The 23,962-nt window shown below is 44.9% G+C and overlaps 1 long non-coding RNA gene across 1 annotated transcript in view; it reads right to left on the bottom strand.

Moving 5' to 3' along the window:
* Positions 1-14,997, bottom strand: part of LOC308587510 — a 34,854-nt gene extending 19,857 nt beyond the window's left edge. The window contains exons 1-2 of the long non-coding RNA XR_014008418.1: positions 14,726-14,997; positions 11,680-11,909 (exon numbers count right to left, since the gene is read on the bottom strand). This is a non-coding gene — a long non-coding RNA (uncharacterized lncRNA). The remainder of the gene's footprint in view (positions 1-11,679; positions 11,910-14,725) is intronic.
* Between the last annotated feature and the right edge of the window lie 8,965 nt (positions 14,998-23,962).

Here is a 23,962-nt window from a genome sequence, read left to right as displayed (position 1 = left end):
TATTGGCTATTTTTTGGTTGGTGCAAAAGGCTGTTTTGATATTGTGTTTATGGAGGATTTTGCTAATTTTATCTGTAGTGCCCTTGATATAAGGAAGGAGTGCCATGCCATTGTTTTCTTCTGTGTCTTGGTTTTTGGGGAAACACCCCCCAAAAACCAAGACACAGAAGAAAACAATGGCATGGCACTCCTTCCTTATATCAAGGGCACTACAGATAAAATTAGCAAAATCCTCCATAAACACAATATCAAAACAGCCTTTTGCACCAACCAAAAAATAGCCAATATCCTCAGAAACCCAAAAGATAAAATCCAGTTAGAAAACCAAGGGGTCTATGAAATACCCTGCAAAGTCTGCCCAGCCACGTACATTGGACAAACAAACAGACGAATAAATGCACGTATCGCAGAACACAAGAATGCCGTCAAAAAAGAAGAAAAAACTTCCTCTCTTTACCAACACATGAAAGAAACAGGACACGAAATTAATTTTGCAGATTCCAAATTGCTCTTTAACATGGAACATCACCACAAGAGAATAATCATGGAAGCCATCGAGATAGAGAAACACCCTCACAACATGAACAAGCGTGACGACACGTCCCGCCTGCCAGACATCTGGAAATTAGCCCTCCCCACAAAAACCGACACCAGAACCAGAGGCACACAGAACGCCATCTCCAATCAACCACACCAGACCCAAACCCAGACCCTCTCCACAGATAAATTACAGACACCATCCAGTAGCCAAACCATAGTGGCACCTCCGGATGCTGCACCCCCCTGCAAACCCTACACAGATCTGGCTGGCACAGGGCACAAAACCACAGCTCGCCCCTATACACGAAGCCAAGCCAGAGCACAACTAAATGCAGTACAGCCATCTTCTCAGAAAAACTCTTCACAAGCTCAAGAGGTCAAGACACGAAAGCTTTAGCAACTAATCCACACCTAATGACCCTCCTAAGTGGTACTCAGAATATCACCCAAGAAATCACTCAAGATATCCCTCAAGTAATTAATGAACAAAAGAAGAAAAGGCACAATAACCTGGGAACTTCCTCTCTGCCCAGAACGTTGGAGGCTATACACCACACCCCCTCAACAGTATTTATAGGAACTCAAACACTGAGATCCTGCTCTGTTCTAGTAACAAGAAGCCGAAAGCACCAGCCTGAAGATGACGAGTGAGACCTCGTCGAAACGTCGCCTAGACACCCCAACTCTTACACGGGAAGATACCCGAAGACACCAAAACCTGCATTCCTGTACCCGTGAAAATCTACGAAAGCATATATATATATATATATATATATATATATATATATATATATATATATATATATGGTTCCTAAGTATACATTTTAGAATTTTAAAGAGCCAAAGATTCTACTTATTTCCCCTTCCCTTCTTGGCTCTTTAAAGTAATCATTATCTTCATAATTCCCAAGTCACCTTCATTCCCATTGCCCCGTTTAGGATTTCTTTGCTTTTTTTCTTAAAAAAAAACCCCAGGATAATAATTGGAAAGACCAGCTACATCAGAAAAGCTGATGCTACACAGTAGCCACTTGATAATTTGTTTAGATGTCTGATCCCAACCTTGGGATTTCCTGCCCCTGAAAAAAAACAAAAAAACCTGAATGGTGTTTTTCAATTAAAACCACAGAGCCTAGGGCTTGCCGATCAGAAGGTTGGTGGTTCGAATCCCCGCAACGGGGTGAGCTCCCGTTGCTCGGTCCCTGCTCCTGCAAAGCTAGCAGTTCAAAAACACACCTGTGCAAGTAGATAAATAGGTACAGTGGTGCCTCGCAAGACGAAATTAATTCATTACACGAATTTTTTCGTCTAGCGAATTTTTCATCTTGCAAAGCACGGTTTCCCATAGGAATGCATTGAAAATCAATTAATGCGTTCCTATGGTAAAAAAAAGTCCAAACAAAGCCAAATTTGGTACAACAAGAGTTTATTAAGTGCTCTTTAAAGTCACACATACTGTAAAGAGCATTTCAAAATTCAAACCCAGAATTTTTTTTAAAAAACAGCAGAGTGGCCCAATGATCACAGAAAATCATAAAAATGCAGAAAAAAACACACAAGCTTCCAGATTCTTGCAAACCCCTTCCCAACTGTTCCCCCAGCCACCCAGCACACAGAAATTCAAATCCAGAAACTTTTTTAAAAAACAGCAGAGTGGCCCAATGGTCACAGAAAATCATAAAAATGCAGAAAAAAACACACAAGCTTCCAGATTCTTGCAAACCCCTTCCCAAACCAAGTCCTTGAATTCCAAACACTCCAACCCAAAATCCAAAACCCCCCAAAAAAGTTTTAAAAGCTTAACTTACCAAATGGCTGCAAAAGAAGTTTTGGAAAAGCTTCAAAAATCACCAAAGTCTTTAAAAACCTCAAAAAAGGCTACTATGTACACTGCATTATATGAGTTGCTCCTCGAAGTCAAGTTGCAACTGTATTAACGGTGTTAAGAAAAAGGAAACAAACTTGCAAGACGTTTTCGTCTTGCGAAGCAAGCCCATAGGGAAATTTGTCTTTCGAAGCAGCTCAAAAACGGAAAACCCTTTTGTCTAGCGAGTTTTCCGTCTTGCGAGGCATTCGTCTTGCGGGGCACCACTGTACCACTCCAGTGGGAAGGTAAACAGCGTTTCCGTGCGCTGCTCTGGTTCTGCAGAAGCAGCTTAGTCATGCTGGCCACATGACCTGGAAGCTGTACACCGGCTCCCTTGGCCAATAAAGCGAGATGAGCGCCGCAACCCCAGAGTCGTCCATGACTGGATTGTGCTGGTGAACCTCAGAGCAGCGGCGGAGCAAGTCGATCGGGCGCCTGAGGCAGCTTGCATGCCCTCCCCCCTGGGGCAGGGCCAGCCACCCGTGGGGCGAGCGAGCCTGGGCAGGACACTCCATAGGGCCTCAGAGAAGTCTGCCTGCCTTCTCCCACTCAGCCACCCTACAGCTTAGGGGGAGGCGGTGAGCAAACCGTTTGGGGCAGCGCATAACCTGCGGGCACCTAAGCCACCGTGTTACTCCCAGGAGAGACACGTGGCTCGAGCGTGCTGCAGCCCCCATGGTGAGTGCCGCCCGCCATTTTGTCACCCCCCTCAGTGGCGATGCCCAGGGCAGCCCACCCCCCCTTCCTCCGCCCCTGCCTCAGAGCCAAGGGGTCAGATGAGTCCCTCCCAGACTCCTCCACCTCGACTTTAAGACTCTTGCCTGGACATCCATCTTCCTCCGACCACAATGCCTCCCTCAAAGCCATGTCTCTGACTGACACTTTTTTCATGTCTTCCTTGAGGGTTTCAACCTAGTAGACACCAGTGAGGGATGCTGGGGGGCAGCAGTGCTGGGACACAATTGGGTGGGGCAGGACAGCAGAGCTCCCTCCACCTCTCTATTATTATTATTTTTTAAATCCCTAGAAAAAGAAAAGTTCCTGATTGACGTTTTGCTAGCAAGACTGGCTATTCACAGAGGAGCATTTGAAAAAAATGTGGCACACACAAACCCGCCAGCCAACCATCCTACCATATGAAGTGGTGCAGTCAATTCTACCTAGTTAGCATTAGACCACACCACACTGGGGTGTGTATGTTTTTGTGTGAATGTGTACACACTGGGGAAACTCCACGTGCAACCGCCAGGAGGGATACATCAACGCGTTCCACATGTGCTGCATCAAGGAAGATTTTGGGCATCACTTGGCAGGACAGAGTCTCAAACAAAGATGTGTTCTCCCAAGCTCACATTCCCAGCACATTTGCACTCCTGTCTCAGTGATATCTCTGTTGGCTTGGCCATGTTGAAAGAATGGAAGATGACAGCATCCTCAAGGACATGTTCTATGGGGAGCTGGCTTCAGGCAGAGGCCAACTCTGCATTACAAAGGTAAAGGTAAAGGGACCCCTGACAATTAGGTCCAGTCACGGATGACTCTGGGGTTGCGGCGCTCATCTCGCTTTATTGGCTAAGGGAGCTGGTGTACAGCTTTCAGGTCATGTGGCCAGCATGACTAAGCCACTGCTGGCGAACCAGAGTAGCGCATGGAAAGCTGTTTACCTTCCCGCCGGAGCGGTACCTATTTATCTACTTGCACTTTGACATGCTTTCGAACTGCTAGGTTGGCAGGAGCAGGGACCGAGCAACGGGAGCTCACCCCGTCTCGGGGATTCGAACTGCCAACCTTCTGATTGGCAAGTCCTAGGCTCTGTGGTTTAACCCACAGTGCTACCCGCGTCCCCTGCATTACAAAGATGTCTGCATGAGATAGGAAGCCATACAGATGACCACAGTGTCTTGAGACAGGCAGTATACTCGTGTATCCATAACAGTGACCAGTGGAGCATTAACTGCTGGGAGGAGCAGCAAGAGAAGAAATGTCATGGTGCATCTGCAGCAGCATAACCGGATGCCTTCATCCGCCCCAGACCCAACAAAACATGTCCCCATCCTATATTGGTTTCTATAGCCACAGCAGGTGCTTCTACCTTTCAACAGTGTGACTGTGCCCTCAATGCCACATGCCTTCAGTGTCTCCCAAGACAGATGGATGCCAACCATGTGCAATGATGGCAATAAAATATAGCAATAATAATAATCATAATAGTAAAACAACAACAACAACAACAACAACAACAACTTATTTATACCCTGCCTACCTGGCTGGGTTTCCCCAGCCACTCTGGGCAGCTCCCAGCAGAATATTAAAAACACGATAAAACATCAAACATTAAAAACTTCCCTAAACAGGGCTGCCTTCAGATGTCTTCTAAAAGTCAGATAGTTGTTTATTTCCTTGACATGTGGTGGGAGGGCGTTCCACAGGGTGGGTGCCACTACCAAGAAGGCCCTCTGCCTGGTTCCCTGTAACTTGGCTTCTCGCAGCGAGGGAACCGCCAGAAGGCCCTCGGCGCTGGACCTCAGTATCCGGGCTGAACAATGGGGGTGGAGATGCTCCTTCAGGTATACTGGGCCGAGGCCATTTAGGGCTTTAAAGGTCAGCACCAACACTTTGAATTGTGCTCAGAAATGTATAGGGAGCCAATGTAGGTCTTTCAGAACCGGTGTTATATGGTCTCTTTTTGAAGGTATATGCACCGTACGTCATTGGGGTTGGAAAGAATAGCAAAGCTGGAACTAGGGAGAGATTGACTATGAGTTTCAATAGAGTTATGTGTGACAAGGGGGAGGGGGGTTCAAACACCTTTAATAGTGTGACGTATTTTGTGGAGTGGCAAGGTTTAAGCCACGGCTCTATATCTAGCGAAGGGTTCCCCAGCTGAGCTCCACAGGGTAACAGCAACTGACGCGTAATTACTTTTGATATCTTAATAGAGGGGGAAACGCCTCCCCCGGGGGGGTGACCGTAAAACTTTAAAATGGCACATTTTAAAACTATGAGGAAAATGGTTAACAGCAGGCTGAAGGGCAGAGTTAAAAACTTTCAAACCACAGACTCAGCCTGGAGGCTATTCAAGAACATTGTGTTAGAAGCACAGATGGTTTGTGTATCACTGAGCACCAAAAGAAAGAAAGAAAGAAAGAAAGAAAGAAAGAAAGAAAGAAAGAAAGAAAGAAAGAAAGAAAGAAAAGTAGGGGGAAGAATAAAACTACACAGAGATATGCATTGGCCTGTTAAGGTGGAAAAGGAGAAATGCTTTCTGAGCCACATAAAAGGATTATGGAGAAATTTAAAATACTAGAAGAGAAAAGAGGAGAAAATGGAAATGGCAGCCGAAGACTGCTTAAGGGTTCCTTCACTTTAGACACATGCACACAGTGCAGAAAACCAATGGCCTGGCTATTCTTTGTCATTCAATGTGTTCAATCCCCTTGCACACATGCACACACGCACGTGCACACACACCAGTTTTAGGATTTTCTGCTGAACCCCCAAAAGCTGTCCCAGACATGCAGCAAGAGCATCTGCGTTTGTGGATCAGAGTTGCCTCTGTACTACTGAATAGCTGCAGAGAAGTCAATGGCTTCTACCCCACCCTTTTCCTCTGGAACTGGCATCATTCATTCACTCCGTTGTTCCGGAGATGTGGATGGCATTGCTGCCAAACCGCTGCATTCCAGTGTTTCCCACATTGACCGCCTGTCTTTCTTAAAGGTCTGGTTTGTGGGTATTGGCGTTTCAGTGGTGGTGGTGGCAGGGACAACTGAAATGCAATTGCAGTAGCAGTCTGTGCAAAATTTTTAGATACATTCTGCTGTTTTAGAATGGATTGTAATGGGAATTTTAGCTGTTCACATTGATTAATGGATTTTTGTTTTAAATGAAGCTTTTATTGTTCCCTGCTCTTTTGGAGTAAAGGGTGAACTATGAATCTTTTAAAATAAAGATAAATAAAAATAAAGGTGACCGGTTTTCCAAAATTTCCCCCTTCTTCTCATTGCCCATCCCACACAGTTGTTGAAGAAGAAGAAGAGAAGAGTTTGGATTTGATATCCCGCCTTTCACTCCCCTTCAGGAGTCTCAAAGCGGCTAACAATCTCCTTTCCCTTCCTCCCCCACAACAAACACTCTGTGAGGTGAGTGGGGCTGAGAGACTTCAAAGAAGTGTGACTGGCCCAAGGTCACCCAGCAGCTGCATGTGGAGGAGCGGAGACGCGAACCCGGTTACCCAGATTACGAGACTACCGCTCTTAACCACTACACCACACTGGCTCTCAGTGTTGTTGTTTAGTCGTTTAGTCGTGTCCGACTCTTCATGACCCCATGGACCAGAGCACGCCAGGCACTCCTGTCTTCCACTGCCTCCCGCAGTTTGGTCAAACTCACATTAGTAGCTTCAAGAACACAGTCCAACCATCTCGTCCTCTGTCGTCCCCTTCTCCTTGTGCCCTCAATCTTTCCCAACATCAGGGTCTTTTCCAGGGAGCCTTCTATTCTCATGAGGTGGCCAAAGTATTGGAGCCTCAGCTTCAGGATCTGTCCTTCCAGTGAGCACTCAGGGCTGATTTCCTTAAGAATGGATAGGTTTGATCTTCTTGCAGTCCATGGGACTCTCAACAGTCTCCTCCAGCACCGTAATTCAAAAGCATCAATTCTTCGGCGATCAGCCTTCTTTATGGTCCAGCTCTCCCTTCCATACACCACTACTGGGAAAACCATAGTTTTAACTATATGGACCTCTGTCAGCAAGGTGATGATCCCACTCAGTAGGAGTATCTAACCCTTGAGGGGGGAGTCCTCCACTGAAGGTGAAACTATATGTGACCTTAGCTGTGCATTTCAACCCTTGAGTGCAGGTCAGGATTGAACTGGGAATCTTGTGTATGGAAAACATGTCCCTGAGCTTCGGCCGCTCCCCACATTGATCTGGCATTTTGAATGCACTCAAAGCAGGCCCCGAAAAAGTATGTTGCCAGCAGCAGATAACAAACCTGAAAGACCACTTCAAGTGAACATCATTGCAGAGGTCAGGTCATTTTAGGACATCACTTCCTTTCTTCAGATACCCATCCTTGCAACCTCACTGTTTACATTTATGGTTTTGGTTTATTTGATTGCACCACATGTGGGCTGTTGGTGGAAAACTTTTGTATGCACACAACTGTGTTACTGAAGAAGATTAAATGGAGGGCATTATGACACTGCATTCCTGGCTTAAAGGTAAAGGTAAAGGGACCCCTGACCATTAAGTCCAGTCGTGGACAACTCCAGGGTTGCGGTGCTCATCTCGCTTTACTGGCCAAGGGAGCCGCCGTTTGTCTGCAGACAGACATGTTACCAGCATGTCTAAGCTGCTTCTGGCGAACCAGAGCAGCGCACGGAAATGCTGTTTACCTTCTTGCTGGAGCGGTACCTATTTATCTACTTGCACTTCGTGCTTTCGAACTGCTAGGTTGGCAGGAGCAGGGAGCGAGCAACAGGAGCTCACCCTGTCGCGGGAATTCGAACCACTGACCTTCTGATCGGCAAGCCCTAGGCTCTGTGGTTTAGACCACAGTGCCACCCGCGTCATTCCAGGCTTGAGGCAAGCTTATTACATTTTGTTCCAAAGAGGACAATTGAATTATGGGTTAAAGATTTAAGAGGAAGCATAGATAATGAGTCTCATGCTCTACCAACTGAACTATTCTCAGGTCGTTCGGTATGTTGCAGAATGAAGAGAAGTACATCCACATACAATCAATCAGGATTTTTAAAAAGCTATATGACAGCCAAATATATGGATTTTGAAACATTGATGGTGTTTTTTGTCTATTTTTTCTCATACCTAGGATATTTTAACATGCCTGTTAAAATGGAAGTCGGATTTTCTTGTTCTGTGTAAAAAGTATACTTTCATTTCTATGTAGTGCGCTTTCTTGCTTCGTTATGAACTAGTGACCCCTTTTATATATTTTTTTGGATTTGTTAAAGTATAGAGAACCCAGTTAATATTTCTGCTGCTTCTGTTGACACTGATTTATCAACTTCTGTTGACCAAATACAAGAGAGCCTTAAATATAGCAGTGAATGCAGTTAACTCCAAATTCAGATCTTTTTATCCAAATAGCAAAACCATACAAAACACCATCCCTTTGGGGCATTTACAAACCTGATACTAAAGGCTTGACAGCATCAGGCTCTTTTGCTTCCTGCCTTAATTTGGGTTAGTGATGGCTCAAGGCTAATGCAGCAAATTGGAGAAGTGTTTGATAAAAGCCAGGTGGGGAAGGTAAGAGAGAGAGAGAGTTTCTAAACACCATGTTAACCCAACTTCATCAAATATTGGGACTCTCAAGTACTTCTGCAAATGGATGGTGGGGAAGCAATGAGTCATCTGGTCCCACCCTCCTCAGAAGAGATCTGCCAAGATAAGGGACGCCAAGGAATCTGATTAAAACAGCAGCACAAATTCTGAAAAGGAAGTGTAAAGTGTGAGTGTCCCCACTAGGGACAGATAGATCTGTTAGTTCTCCGTTTCCAACCTTAAATTTAATTCTCCACATTTCTTCAGCTATTTGTGATTCTTTCTTTAAAAAGAAGTCCTCATGGAAATATGTCAGCATTTTAGTGCAAATTTCTCCTAATAAAAACTTTATTGTATATATTTTGCCTAATATATCCATTTTCCAGTTTCCCCTAATATAATGCATTTTTATGTACTCTTCACTGACATATGCATATATATATATATATATATATATATATATATATATATATATATATATGCACACTTTGCCCACGAATATGCATTTCTGTACACATTACTTGGCTGGAGAACTGCTTTGCAAAATTCAGAGAAATTCAAATTGTGTGGATGTGGTAGGTTTGCTCTTACAGGCAAACCTAATCAAATTTTTCCCACATCCCTACCTTGCACCCCAACAGTAAACTTACAGGCTTAATATTAAGAGGAGGGTGATCAAGATGACCAAAGGTCTGGAAAGCAAGCCTTACGAGGAATGGTTGAGGGAGTTGAGTATGTTCAGCCTGGAAATGAGGAGATATGATATCTCAAGGGCTGTCACATGGAAGATGGATCAAGTTTGTTTCCTCCTGCTCTGGAGGGTAGGACCCAAACCAATGGCTTCAAGTTAGAAGAAAGGCGATTCCGAGTAAACATCAGGAAGTACTTTCTGACAGGAAGAGCTCTTTGACAGTGGAACAGACTCCCGTGGGAGGTTGTGGACTCTCCTTCAATTGAACCTTTTAAGCAGAGGTTGGATGGACATCTGTCCTGGATGCTTCAGTTGAGATTCCTGCAATGCGAGGGGCTTGGATTAGATGACCCTCATGGTCCCTTCCTCCTTCATGGATCACTGCCTGGTCATGGCAAAGGGGCTTGAATAACTCAGAGAAGCTATGAGCTATTCTGTTCATGGCCACCCAAGATGGACAGGTCATAGTGGAGAGTTTTGACTCAACGTGATCCACCTGGAGCAGGAACCGGCAAGCCACTCCAGTATCCCTGCCAAGAAAACTCCATGGACAAAAACAACATGCATATAAAAGTTATGATGCTGGAAGATGAGCCCCTCAGGTCAGAAGGCATCCAACATGCTACTGGGGAAGAGCGGAGGACAAGTACAAGTACATCACAGCTGATGAAGCAGCTGGGCCAAAGCCAAAGATCAAACCTATCCATTCTTAAGGAAATCAGCCCTGAGTGCTCACTGGAAGGACAGATCCTGAAGCTGAGGCTCCAGTACTTTGGCCACCTCATGAGAAGAGAAGACTCCCTGGAAAAGACCCTGGCGTTGGGAAAGATTGAGGGCACAAGGAGAAGGGGACAGCAGAGGACGAGATGGTTGGACAGTGTTCTTGAAGCTACCAACATGAGTTTGACCAAACTGCGGGAGGCAGTGGAAGACAGGAGTGCCTGGCGTGCTCTGGTCCATGGGGTCATGAAGAGTCAGACACGACTAAACAACAACCACAACAACAGGGTCCCTTCCCATTCTATGATTCTCTAAGTGTGTGTGTGTGGCTGTGACCCTCCACTAGCATTTAGCCCCCAGAATGTCCCCCATATGGTAATGTAGCTCTCAAACTGAAAAACGCTCCCCAGTCTTCCTCTCTATGGTACTAATGAGCAATGGCACACGTACACTATTATATGTGAATTCCCCTCTATCGCTGCTTTATAAGAACCTTGGACACTTCAAGCTGATTAAGTCATTGTTAAGACATGCATTTTACTTGCAGAAAGCAAGGCTGTGGGGATTTGTGAAAAATTCAGGGGGAAAAGACACTCTGTTACAATAAGTAATGCATCCTGCTAGTGCAAAATGAAGAGAGAGAAAACACGAGGGCTCTTGAGAAATTAGGAGGATTTGGCTTGATTCGCTCGGAGTATATAGATCTGTGTATGTACATAATATATATGTATATAAATATTCATGCACCCCCATTTTACTCCCACAGAGAAATAAATATGCTCAGCGTAACATGGCATATAGAAGGGCCAGTGTACATCTTTATTTAAAATACACAGGATGCCGAGATGGAAAAGTACAAAAAAGGAAAAGAAATACATATTGTTTTTGAAGCTGAAGCATGAATATGGTTGTAATTTTAATGTTTCTTGCTGGAAAAAGGTCATCTTTGGCGAGGTCGGGTTTTTCTTAAGGTCATTTCACATTGAGATATCTGCCTGCTTTTGACATTTCATCTAGAAGAGGCACAACTATTCTGACACATGAAATGGGTTCTTTACAAACCCAATGGCTATTTCTATCAACATCTGTTATTCTTACACAAAGGGGGAATATGCATTGATTGCAAACAAGGCTTCATGGTTTTTTTTTATTTTAAAAAAGAGAATATTAATGTAGCCATTTGCACTTAAAGGGACAGGAATGTCCAGCTTAAAGGGGGGGGGGGAGAGAGAGAAATAAAGAACAGTTTCACCCATTGTTACAAAAGTCATCTTTTCTCATTATGGTTGTTGAGTTTGTTTTGTAATTATGCTGCTCCTATGGAATCAGTTCAGTTATGGGTGGCTTCTAATACGTCCCCCAAAACCCCCCACAACAATCTGCCCTGGATCAGACTTTTCCAAACTGGTGCCCTCCACATTTTTGAACTCCATGTCCCTTCAGCCTCAGTCAGCACAGGGGGTTGTTGGGAGTTGTAGTCCAAAATATTGAGATTGTACGAGGCTGACGAAGGCTACGCTAGGCCTTCACATACAACTTGATAATAAAGTACACAGTTTGTCCACTTACCAATTTACAGGTCAGTCATTAGCATGGTTACTTTGAAGTTAGTCCCACTGCTTCCAATCATTTATAAAAAGGTAATGCATAGTACTGGAGGCTGAAGGTTGTGTTGTGTGAAGCAGTGGCACAATCATTGTTATTCACCATCCTCAATTAATCGTTCAGGCAGTCCCATGATGGGCATGGATTCCACTACGTTTTCACATGTGAAAGGGGTGAATCCTTATTCAACCTGGCTGAAGGATGAGAAAGTGGTTGTCACTCATTCAGATCATCCATGCGTTGGGTTTTGTAGATATTTCAACAGAGCTCAGTAAACTGTCCAAATATATTCACACATAAATGCATCCTCCTGACTCCAGGCTGTAATTGTTCACAAGGCTTTTTGAGATACTACAAGGCTTCACTTGTAGTCAGAAAAATTGACAGCTAACAAAAGGTGACAAAGTTCTTGGAACCTATACCATAACAGGAAAAGCAAAAGGAACCAACCATATTCAATTCGTCGTAAGCTTGATTTGCGTGTTCTCAGGATGAAAGTGCAGGGTAGGGGTTAGAGTGTTGGACAAGAACCTGGGAGACCAGGGTTCGAATCCCTGCTCCCTCATGAAACTCACTGGATGACGTTGGGCCAGTCACAGTCTCTCAGCCTAACCTACCTCACAGGGTTGCTGTGAGGATGAAATGAGGAGGGGGAGAACCATGTACGCCACCTTGAGCTCTAAGGAGGAAAGGTGGGATGTAGCAGTAAAATAAACAAACCAATAAAACAATGTTCTCAGAATGCAGAGATTGCTTGTGATCCATACCTGGCTCTCACAGCCTAGACCACGTGGAGCCCCTATGATCACATGGGTACCATCCAGTGAGAGCCAGTGTGGTGTAGTGGTTAAGATCAGTGGACTCATAATCTGGTGAACCGGGTTCGCGTCCCTGCTCCTCCACATGCAGCTGCTGGGTGACCTTGGACTAGTCACACTTCTCTGAAGTCTCTCAGCCTCACTCACCTCACAGAGTATTTGTTGTGGGGAGGAAGGAAAAGGAGATTGTTAGCCGCTTTGAGACTCCTTAGGGTAGTGATAAAGTGGGATATCAAATCCAAACTCTTCTTCCATGCTAAAATCAGCAGTATGGATTAGAGGGGTGCTTGCATGGTAACACCTCTATAAAAGTAAAGAAAAAAAAGGTAAAGGACCCCTGGATAGCTAAAGGCGACTATGGGGTTCCGGCGCTCATCTCGCTTTCAGGCCAAGGGAGCTAGCATTTGTCCGCAGACAGCTTTCTGGGTCATGTGGCCAGCATGACTAAACCACTTTTGGTGCAACAGAACACCATGAGCGCATGGAAACGCCATTTACCTTCCTGCCTCAGCGGTACCTATTTATCTACTTGCACTGGCATGCTTTTGAACTGCTAGGTTGGCAGGAGCTGGGGCAGAGCAATGGGAGTTCATCACGGGGATTCAGACTGCCAACCTTCTGATTGGCAAGCCCAAGAGGCTCAGTGGTTTAGACCACAGCGCCACCTACATCCTTTATATATCCCCTCTATATCATCCCACTGACTGCACGTGATTCAGTTATCCACATTGCCAGAGAGAAACTGAGCCATGCAAAAGTTGTAATCTTGCCACTTTGGCAATGTATGAACAGAGTAGTAGAAAGGATGATAAAATACACTGAAAGCTCTGCTGGATCAGATCAAAGAACCCTCTTGGTCCAGCATGTTCCACACTGTTCATTTCATAAGCTTATTGTTCTAGCCAAACTTGTAGCAGCTGTATTAATAAAACAACGCAGAACATCCATCCATAATATAAGCAGACTTCCCTGATGCAAGAGAGAGAAGATACCAGAGACACCAACAAATCCACACTGATTTTTTCAGATTAAACCTCCATGTCACCAAAATAAGATAAAGAGAAGGAAGCGGTTAGGTGGCATGGTTCACTAGAAGAATCCCTAATCTAAAATGGATGTCCAAAAAATCGCAACTGGAATCCTGCCAGACAGGGAGCTTGGAAAAGAGTGAATCGCTACACAATACAGAAAATCCCCCCCAAACCTGATGCTGAATCAAATAGTGTATGTACATAACTGGAAGGTGTCTTATACTGATTCAAACCATTGATCCTTCTTGCTCAGGAGTGTCTACACTGCCAGGCGGCAGCACTCCAGGGTTTCAGACAAGGCTCTTCCCAGCCCTACCTGCAGAATCTGGAGACAGGACCTGGGTGCTCCTATAACCAACATGCATATTCTGCAGCCTAGCTGCAACCCACTCATAAGCCTTCTATGCTCAGGATAATATTTTATTCTCTTGCTAATTATGCTGTTTTAAACGTGTGTTTTATAACTGACTTCCTTTAGTCGTGTTTTCTTTTGAAAGGTTTAAGATAACTTTGCTGCCTTCAGTGTGCATTCTGTAGCCGGCCTCCTTTGCAATGTTTTGTTTTGAAATCTTTTAAGATAATATCCTGGTTTCCTGTTAATTACGTTGCTTTGAATGTATCCTTTATGTTTGACTTTCTTTAGTAACGTTTGGGTCTGGACTGTTTTATATGATGTTTTAATGCAGATTGTAAACTGCTTTGGCACGGGTGGCGCTGTGGGTTAAACCACAGAGCCTAGGATTTGCTGATCAGAAGGTCAGCGGTTCAAATCCCCACGACGGGGTGAGCTCCCGTTGCTCGGTCCCTGCTCCTGCCAACATAGCAGTTTGAAAGCATGTGAAAAGTGCAAGTAGATAAATAGGTACCGCTCCGGAGGGAAGGTAAACGGCGTTTCTGTGCACTGCTCTGGTTCACCAGAAGCGGCTTAGTCATGCTGGCCACATGACCCGGAAGCTGTACGCCAGCTCCCTCGGCCAATAAAGCGAGATGAGCGCCGCAACCCCAGAGTCAGTCACGACTGGACCTAATGGTCAGGGGTCCCTTTACCTTTACCTTAAACTGCTTTGAGGTGTCTTGTTTTTGTTTTTGTTTTAAATAAAGTGATAGAGAAACAACAACAACAACAGCAACAACAACAATATTAAAAAACCAACTTCTTACCAGCTTACCAAGCCTTCATGCCACAGAGTTAGGTTGCATTTGGTGGGAAAAGATCTCAAGTCCCACCCAAGTCAACGGAGACAGTTCGCCATGGCTGCTTTCCATTTGACAATAGTAAACACTACCACCCCGATGCTCAGTTCTATCTCTTGCGCTAATCAGAACACCTGGGTCTCTAACAAAGGAGTCTTAGCAATGTCGCAACACCACCATTCCATGAGAGTGAAACCAGTATAAATTTATAGCTGCATGCCCTAATTACTGTCTCTGTGTGTGTGCAAAAGGTATGTAGGTAGGTGTTGTACTCTGAGATATGCTTACGTTCTTTCATAAACCTCTTGGTTTCCCTCCCAGAATGATTTTCATTTCATCAGGAAACACATTTGGTTTTGTGATTAATCTCGTCTTGGCACCAGCCCAACAATTTGCTGCGAATTGCTTGTACGAATGTGGAATTCAGCGATCTGAATGTTTTGTGAACAGCAGCTAATAAGGGATACGGACAGGCCAAATTGGCACTCGGCTCCACTGAGGCAAACTGGGAAATGTGCAGGTTTTTGCTTGTCCCACTGGCTCCTGAAACATCAGTAAACTTGGGGTCACAATCCGCCCAGCTATGCTGAATGTGTCATATTAAACTTTCCTATGAAGTGAGTGCTTATGGCAGACATCCACCGGGAACTACAGGTGCTGTGATTCTGGATTTGTGCCATATGTCCAGAGGGCATTGAAGAGGTTAATATCCAGGTGCAAGGAATGTGCTGCTGGAACATGTTCTGCATTGCTTTCAGACTTTGGCCTCAAATAATCTCCTTTAACATATTTTATTAAAGTGTCATAATTAGATTTATTTAATGTACTGGGAGCCAAGGAATGTCAGCTCAGTGAATGACCAAAAAAAAAAAACCTTTCAAGAGAGAAGGAAATCTACATTTCTCCAGTTTCTTTTAATCATCTCAAGCCTGTTTAGGGACAGAGATATGATGATCCAGGGCATGGGTAGGCAAACTAAGGCCCAGGGGCCAGATCCGGCCCAATCGCCTTCTAAATCCGGCCTGCGGACAGTCTGGGAATCAGTGTGTTTTTACATGAGTAGAATGTGTGCTTTTATTTAAAATGCATCTCTGGGTTATTTGTGGGGCCTGCCTGGTGTTTTTATATGAGCAGAATGTGTGCTTTTATTTAAAATGCATCTCTGGTAAAAGGCGAATCCGAGACCTGGGAGAAGAAGCAATGGAGGAGGACTGGAAAAAATTTAAGAATTATTTGCAAAAACTTTATAAGTTATATGAACTATAAAATGACGCATAATTTGAAACGCTAGCCCCAGCAATGAGAGTGTAATATTTATGAAATTGGATAACAATATTGAAGGGATCAAAGTTTAAATGTTAAAAAGGATAATACATTTTGTTCTTAGAGTAAATAGACAATAAGGGATTTAAACTTAAATTGCAATTGAAAGTACCAAAGAAACACATGAAACAAGGTTACAATTTGCTGATAAATTTATTATTAAGAATGCATTGTGCGGGAGATGTGGGGAAGTTCGATGGAAAGTTGGAATAAGCTGTTGAAGGGTTATGATCTTTTGTATCTTCTTTTACATTTTTCTTTCTTTTTTCCTTTTTCTGTTTTCTGTCTGTGTCTGAAAAAATGCAATAAAAACTATTTTAAAAAAATAAAAATAAAATGCATCTCTGGGTTATTTGTGGGGCATAGGAATTCATTCATTCAATTTTTTCCAAAATATAGTCCGGCCCCCCACAAGGTCTGAGGGATAGTGGACCGGCCCCCTGCTGAAAAAGTTTGCTGACCCCTGATCCAGGGTAAGTGAAATAGGGGGCACATCTCCTGCAGAGTTAGTGCTTAGAGATTATCTGTTCCCAAATGGGCAGCTGTTAATTGACTCTTTCCACTAAATCCTGCAATTGTTCCAAAGTATGACCCACAGAATTTTTGTTCAAAAGTTTGCCTCACCATTGAGTTCCGTTAGGTTGAATCCCCGGTAAGAGTGTTTAGGATGGCACTTTTAGGACTGCTCTCAAAATGTGGAAAGCTGCATTTTACCAAATCAAATTATTGATCTGTCTAGCTCAGGAGCTGTGCCAGGGTTTCAGATGGGTGTCTTTCCCAGAAATGCCAAGGATAAAAACGGGGACCTTCTGCCATCTTCCCATGCTAAAATTGCCATTGTGGGGGCTGATTAAAGCAACCGTTGCAACTAGATTTTTATTGGCTGTATTTATTGTAATTGATTTTTAATAATAATAATAATAATATTTTTAATTTATACCCCGCCCTCCCCAGCCAAGGCCGGGCTCAGAGCAGCTTACAAGCAATAATAAAAACAAGATGAATGATTACAACTTAAAAACAAAAATAAAATACAACATTAAAATAATGGAACATTAAAATATTAAAATGTAGCCTCGTCAACTTTTGTGTCTGTAAGTCACTTTCCCTGAGTAAAGCAAGTAATAAGTATTAAATAGCAACAACCCCCTCCAGTGCAGCCCTGATTCCTCTTAATGGTATGGAGGTTCTTCCTATGTAAAATCAGTGAAGGGGTGGGATGTCAAAAACCCTTCAGTAATTATTGAATCCACTAGTCAATGAAGAGAGATGCTCACATTTTACTGAGGCCCAAAGTGCACTATCAGACGCTCCAAGTTTCCCTATTTTCCAGAGCAGATCCAGATTTACAGAAGCCGTCCCAGTTTCTGATTTGATCCCGGAATGCCCTGCTTTTCCTTGTTGTTGTTTAGTTGTTTAGTCGTGTCTGACTCTTCATGACCCCATGGACCAGAGCACGCCAGGCACTCCTGTCTTCCACTGCCTCCTGCAGTTTGGTCAAACTCATGTTGGGAGCTTTGAGAACACTGTCCAACCATCTCGTCCTCTGCCATCCCCTTCTCCTTGTGCCTTCAGTCTTTCCCAACATCAGGGTCTTTTCCAGTGAGTCTTCTTTTCTCATGAGGTGGCCAAAGTATTGGAGCCTCAGCTTCACGACCTGTCCTTCCAGTGAGCACTCAGGGCTGATTTCCTTAAGAATGGATAGGTTTGATCTTCAGCTTTGGCCCAGCCACTTCAACTATAGCTTTAACTATACGGACCTTTATTGGCAAGGTGATGTCTCTGCTTTTTAAGAAGCTGTCTAGGTTTGTCATTGCTTTTCTCCCAAGAAGCAGGCGTCTTTTAATTTCATGACTGCTGTCACCATCTGCAGTAATCATGGAACCCAAGAAAGTAAAATCTCTCACTGCCTCCATTTCGTCCCCTTCTATTTGCCAGTAGGTGGTTTTTTATGTTGAGCTTCAGACCATATTCACCCCCATTAAAAGGTACTTTAATTGTTCCTTACTTTCTGCCATCAAGGTTGTGTCATCTGCATATCTGAGACTCTCCACTAGGACCTGTCCGTCTTGGGTGGCCCTGCATTGCATAGCTCATAGCTTCTCTGAGTTATTCAAGCCCCTTCGCCACGACAAGGCAGCGATCCATGAAGGAGTGCTTTTCCTTAGGATGTCCCTATTGTCATTGGAGAGATGTTAGAGGGAATGGAGATATGTGACACACACACACACACAGACACACACACACACCCAGCCAGCCAAGGAGACAGCCTATAGAAGATATCTGAAGTCAGCCCTGTATTTGGAAGTTTTTAATGTTTAATGCTTTATTATGTTTTTATATATGTTAGAAGCCACCCAAAATGCCTGGGGCTGAGTCTGATGGGTGAGGTATTTATTATTATTATTATTATTATTATTATTATTATTATTATTATTATTATTTAGGACGTCCCATTTTCATTAGAGAAATATTGGAGGGTATGCATAATACAGAAACCCCAAACTACTTCCGAAGTGCAATTAAGTCAGGGCTATCATTATCTTTTTAGCCAGACACGAGTGCTCATCACTGTATAGGGTGACTGGCAGGATGGAAGAAGAATGAGAGGTGACACTGTTGCATTTTACTTGACTTCCCCTGATACATTTCATCACACAATAATCAGGGCAAAAGAAGGAGAAAAGATCCTCGAAGAAGTGAGGCATGCAGTGATTCATCAGCGAAACCATGTGACTCATGTAGCCATCCTTGACTCACTGTGACTAAACTTACAAATCTCAAAAATGGATACAAAAAGTGCAAGTCTGGGCATTTTGCTGTGTTGGAAACCACAGTGAGCATAAGAGCATAAGAAGAGCCTGCTGGATCAGGCCAATGACCCATCTAGTCTAGCATCCTGTTCTCACAGTGGCCAAACAGATTCCTGTGGGATGGCAACAGGGAAAAGGTAAAGGACCCCTGGACTGTTAAGTCCAGTCAAAGGCAACTATGGGGTGCAATGCTCATCTCGCTTTCAGGCCAAGGGAGCTGGCGTTTGTCCACAGACAGCTTTCCAGGTCATGGGGCCAGTATGACTAAACCGCTTCTGGCACATGGAAACACCGTTTACCTCCCTGCCACAGTGGTACCTATTTATCTACTTGCACTGGTGTGCTTTCAAACTGCTAGGTTGGCAGGAGCTGGGACAGAGCAATGGGAGCCCACCCCGTTGTGGGGATTCACACTCCCGACCTTCTGATCGGCAATAAATAGGATCCAAGCTCAATATCATTCTCTCCACCTGCGATTCCCAGCAAGGGATATTTTGCTTGTGAGATAATACACACACACACACACACACACACACACACACACACACCTCAGGTCCAGAACTACCACCAAGAGAGGTTTCTTCGACCTTGGCAGTCATGCAGATACCAGATCCGAATACCCAGACTGTCTCTAAAGCAGGAACGGGAGCCATAAATAGATGCCTCCTGACAAGCCCACTCCCAGAAACTGCCATGGTATCCCCCCCTTCGCCAACCCCACCCTCACCCCCTGGTAGCTTCCACAGTTGTAGGTTTCAGTTATAGGATTAAGTTCAACAGCTACTTTATGTTCATGTCAAATGTGCTTCATTACTCCGAAAAAAACATATGTAATAATTTTAGCCGGGATGGATTTTACCTGCTGCTTTGCCGCTTCGAATTTGTTGCCAGGGGCTGGCTGATTCATTTCCCTTGCAATAATGGCTTATTTGTGGTTACTGAATCATACGAAATAATTGTAATTCATGCTATTTTTAACATATTGTTTTGCATTACCAGTGAATTGTGCATGTGGGGGGAATTGCATCCACAAATATACATTGATAGGAATATTGCTGTGGTCTAGTTGGCACGCGGCTGTAGGACGCTAGAACTCAAAGGGGACCCTGTGTGCATTAGGGCTGTTACCCAGCACAACGAACTTTTGAATCAGGGCGTGGGGGTGGTGGGCGGAAGAGAACTCTTCTCCTCTGTTTTTTGATGGGGGGGGCGGTGTGGCAAGTGAAAACGTATGGCATTTCCTTTGGGGTGGGGTGGGGACGCCTGCACTTACAAAACAACAACCTGTGGTTATGTACTATGGCAAAATGACTCTACCATATCGGCATCCTTTCCATGCCCATGGGTGCGAAGAAAGGTCAATCTGCTGTAAATCATAGAATCACAGAATTGTAGAGATGGAAGTGACTCATAGGGTCACCTGGTCCAACCCCCTGCAATGTAGGAATCAGAGAAGAAGAAGAAAAGAGTTTGGATTTGATATCCCGCCTTTCACTCCCTTTAAGGAGTCTCAAAGCGGCTAACATTCTCCTTTCCCTTCCTCCCCCACAACAAACACTCTGTGAGTGGGGCTGAGAGACTTCAAAGAAGTGTGACTGGCCCAAGGTCACCCAGCAGCTGCATGTGGAGGAGCGGAGACGCGAACCCGGTTCCCCAGATTACGAGACTACCACTCTTAACCACTACACCACACTGGCTCTCACTAAAGACAGTTAGCTGCCAGGCCAGGAGGTGGCTTGGCCTGCAGCGACTGCCTGCTGGCTTGTTCAAAAGATGCTTGGAGTCAGGGATAGAAAAACCTTTTCTGCCCAAGGGACACATTCCCTTCTGAGCAACTTTCAGAGGGGGCCAGTAGGAAGCAGGGATCAGAGGCGAAAGTGGGTGGAACAGTAAATGTATACCTCGGGTTAAATATGCTTCAGGTAGAGCGTTTTCAGGTTATTCTCCGTGGTGAGCCGGAAGTAACGGAACACGTTACTTCCGGGTTTCGTTGCTCGCGCATGCGCAGACGCTCAAAATGACGTCGCACGCATGCGTAGAAGCGGCGAAACACGACCCGCGCACACGCAGACATGCGGTCGCGGGTTGCATTCTACTCAGGATGTGAACGGGGCATTCTACTCAGGATGTGAACGTCCAAAGGTACCACTGTAATTCCCTTTTATACAGCAGGGTACTTTAAAAACAGTCTCTCTCACACACCCTGCCTATCCTCCAGCCAAACAAGGAAGTGGTATTCTTAGATTCCAATGACAAATTCATATAGTCATAGGATTGTAGAGGTGGAAGGGACCCATGAGGGTGCCTGCAATGCAGAAACCTTTAGCCAGGTGTGGGGCTCGACCCCACAACTCTGAAATTAACAGTCTCATGCTCTGCCAGCTGAGCTGCATCTCTTGCAGCCGGTCAATAACACCTGCGGGGTGAAACAAGGCCAGTGAGGGGTGTGGCTTGAGGAAAGTTCCAGAGCAAGAGCATCCAATATGAATTTTACCTTCATTCAAAGAATCATAAAATCATAGAATGGGAGAGCTGCAAGGGGCCACGAGGGTCATCTAGCCCAATCTGCCGCAATGCAGAAATATGCTGCTGTCCCAGTCAGTAAACTGGTTTCTTTGCAGTTGCACATCCTCCTCTATCCTGCATGTAGGGAAGAAAAAAGCATTATCAAAGTTCAGCCGCACAGAAACTCTGAAGCCCAGCAAAGCAGGGGGTGTGGCTCAAAAGGCGGTCCCAAGTGTCAGAAGGAGAGGTCTGGAAGGTCACATTTTGTCCCATGACCTGAGGTTCCCCACTCTTGCTCTGGTAGAATGGAGGTACTTAGGCCTCTGAGAGAAAACCAGCCACTCATTAATGTTTCTCCCTCATTGTTCTCTTCTTGCCTCTCCTTTTAGAGGTGTTCACCAGGGGAGCCAATTTGAGCCCCAAGTTATGGGTGCCCAAAGTGCATAACATCAAGATGTCACATGATGTCATGACGTCATCTGTGCCCCTGACCTCAGAACCTGACTTCTAGTGGCACCTCACAAGACCTCACAAGACCTCGGAAAGCATCTCCGAGATCTTGTGAGGCCTCAGAGAGGCCTCTTGTGAGACCTTGGAACCTGACTTCCAGTGCCAACTGAAGTCAGGTTCCAAGATCTCACAAGACCTCGGACACCACGTCTGATGTCTCACAAGGCCTTGGACATAACTTCCAGTGCTTCGTGAGGCACTGGAAGTTGTTTTGGAGGCTCTGTGGTGTGGCCCACAAGAAAGGGGGCAGCCATAGCCCCCTATAGTTGGCACCCCTGGTGTTCACACAAACACCTCCTGTGTCCCACACCAGTTGTGTGTTTGATGCATGAAATGGATCTCTCTGGGGGCAACTCACAGATTTCATCTACATTTTCAAGATCCCCACTTTGTATGGAGGACTTCTGCCTTAATGAGTATGCACACAGAGTTCCTACTCATGCTCTACTCACCAAGCACATTGAGAGCATGGTCACAGAGCAAGTTAGTGACAGACAGTGGGGCTAGCCTGTGCTTGAAAGTGTGAAGGGGTTCACCTCAACCCTTCTCTAGTCATTCTCCTGTATTCCTGAATTCATGAAAACTAGTTAACGGAAGGAACATGGCCGTCATTTTTGTATCAGTGGTAGTCTGGTGTGTGTTTTTCTGGAGTAGGATTTTTTGATTATGCAGCAAAAAAGAAAAAAGATATTTGATTGCTTGCAGAATAAGAGGCATTTGAAGAATAAAACACACACACACACACTCATACAGACACCACTTAGAATTCATGCCAGTGGGGAAGGGAGCTACCTCATTAATAGAATAATTGAACTGTTAGTTAATTTTACTTGTTATCTGCAGAAAAGGGCAAAAATATATTTTTGGGGAAGCAATTAATATTTGTTCCGCAAATGATTAAAAGAACAGCAACTTATCTCTAACATATTTGGTAATTACGTCCCAGACACCTTTTTTATAATATATACATAAAATGTATAAATGAAAATGGTATAAAACGCAGAAAAATATTCCTTTATAAAAAGGGGGGGGGGTAATTTACAAAACACTACAAAGGTGTCAGATATTCCCTGTAAGGAACTTTCTTCCCTTCCCTTTTTCTTATTTGCAGCAATTTGCTAATTGATAATTGATACCTTTATCTTTGTTAACAGTAGCTGCGGGTATATCAACACTTCCCACTTGCTACAATCAATACAGTTTACAATGAGGGCCGATAATGCATAAAATTAATAATAACAGCAATAATTTAAAAAGAGGAATTTGCAAGGGGAATTTTTACATTCCATTTACTTTTTGCATCTTGTTTATGGTCCTTTTAACTACTTTCTGCCTTTCCTGCAGCCAGACATCTCTGTCATAAATAAGGATTATATCCATATACAGTGGTACCCCGCAAGACGAACGCCTCGCAAGACGGAAAACCCGCTAGACGAAAGGGTTTTCCGTTTTGGAGGCGCTTCGCAAAACGAATTTCCCTATGGGCTTGCTTCGCAAGACGAAAGCCCATAGGGAAATCTCCGGGGACCTCTTTTAAATGCTAGCGGTGGGGAGCAAAGCCTTCCCCCCCCCCTCCGGCCTTCAGAAGAGGTCCAGGAAGGCTGGCGGGGGCCGAAAGGCTTTGCTCCCCAGCGCCAGCATTTTAAAAGCAGTCCGGGATAGCAGGGAAGCGCTTCCCGCTATCCCGGACGGCTTTTGAAGGCAGGAGAGATCCGCGAAGCCTGGGCGCGCTGATGTCAGCGCGCGCAGGCTTCGGCATGCCGGCAAGTCTCCGCAAGCAGCGGCAGCGCTGCCGCTGCTGGCGGAGAGGTCCGCGAAGCCTGGGCGCGCTGCGCGCAGGCTTCGGCATGCCGGCAAGTCTCCGCCAGCAGCGGCAGCGCTGCCGCTGCTGGCGGACAGGTCCGCGAAGCCTTGGCCGGACAGCTTTTGAAGGCAGGCAGGGGGAGCAAAGACTTTCGCCCCCGCCAGCCTTCAGAAGAGGTCCAGGACCTCTTCTGAAGGCTGGCGGGGGGCAAAAGTCTTTGTCCCCCCTGCCTGCCTTCCCAGGGGCTTT

The sequence above is a fragment of the Podarcis bocagei genome (genome assembly GCF_964188305.1).
Source record: "Podarcis bocagei genome assembly, chromosome: 1".
NCBI lineage: Eukaryota > Metazoa > Chordata > Lepidosauria > Squamata > Lacertidae > Podarcis > Podarcis bocagei.
The sequence above is the reverse complement of the archived record's forward strand: the minus strand, read 5'-3'. Positions and strand labels throughout refer to the sequence as shown.